The sequence below is a fragment of the Schistocerca americana genome, chromosome 8, assembly GCF_021461395.2.
Source record: "Schistocerca americana isolate TAMUIC-IGC-003095 chromosome 8, iqSchAmer2.1, whole genome shotgun sequence".
In the NCBI taxonomy this organism is placed as follows: Eukaryota; Metazoa; Arthropoda; class Insecta; order Orthoptera; family Acrididae; genus Schistocerca; species Schistocerca americana.
The window spans coordinates 385,973,630-385,974,856 of NC_060126.1; positions in this window are offsets into that span (position 1 = coordinate 385,973,630).

A 1,227-nucleotide genomic window follows, 5' to 3' on the forward strand; every position below is an offset into this window, starting at 1 on the left:
ATGATATATACTATCTGGTTCATTCATGATAATATGTTTTTGCGCATGATTTTGCTGTTGGTAAGATCGACTGTTATTAAATGTACGCAGAAAATTGTGCTCATTACTTTTACGTCTGTCATGATAGTCATTTCTATACGATGCATTGCGACAGGAATTGAAGTAGTGTGTTTTCTGTACGTAGTTATTTCCTTGTTGCTGAGCGTTACTATTTGTTGGAGCTGACGCTATACGCGTAGGCGGCGAAACATTAAAGCTTGGTTGACCTTGTACAGTACATTGTTGGTTAGGTATGCTAACCGGCTGGTTTTGTTGCTGTTGTTGGGAAAAACCTCTATTGTTACCAAAATGCGTTCGCTGTTGCTGATAATTTTACACATACTGATGATTAAAATTTTCTATGATATTAAAATTACGCTGGTAGTTCTTGTCATTTCGGGAACGTATAATGATAAAATTGTCACTTTCGGTAAAACTTGTCTTATCGGGTTTTCTTTACTCATTCTTAATTATAGATAGATCGATAGTTGAAGAGCTGTTTTGATGGATATAAAGGATAGTAGAAGAGAAGGCAGCAGTGCAGAAAACTAAAGATGAAATGGCACTACTGTGGCTCGGGGCCCTGTGCACGCTACGGCACACATTCATTAAAGCGTAATGAATCCTCTGAGGTTTATTACGCGCTGCAAATAAATTTTAGCTTTTGCGTTACAGGCAATGTCGTTGAAAATTCAGAAGCAAATTGCTGTATCCATGCTAATTCTAGTTTCTGCATTACAGGAAATGCTGGTAAAAATTCAAGAGCAAATTGTCGTATCCAGTTGAAAGCGTGTACCTGTGCTCTGTCATTTTTAAATACCTTAGATTTTCTTACGGATAAAAATTGCTTGTAATGAACGTTATCGTCTCTGAATGTGTGAACAGGTTCAGGATTGCACGAGAATCTGTTTATCTGTGTCACTTCGTATTCTAAGTCACCTAGTCTCTGTAAATTACTTAAGTTATACTGGCTGTGTGAGTCTGACAAATGTTCGCAATGTGGTGTATGCTGTGATGTGTTAGTGAGTGAAACAATTTTCATATCTGTCACTTTGAAACATTCGTCAATTTGGCTATTCTGTTGTTCAAATTTCTTATCGACTTCCGTATCCAGAGTGTGTGAAAGTTCTGGTGACTTTAAATTAAACTCGTCGTGTAACTGTGTCGCATTTTCAGAACATTGTTCAG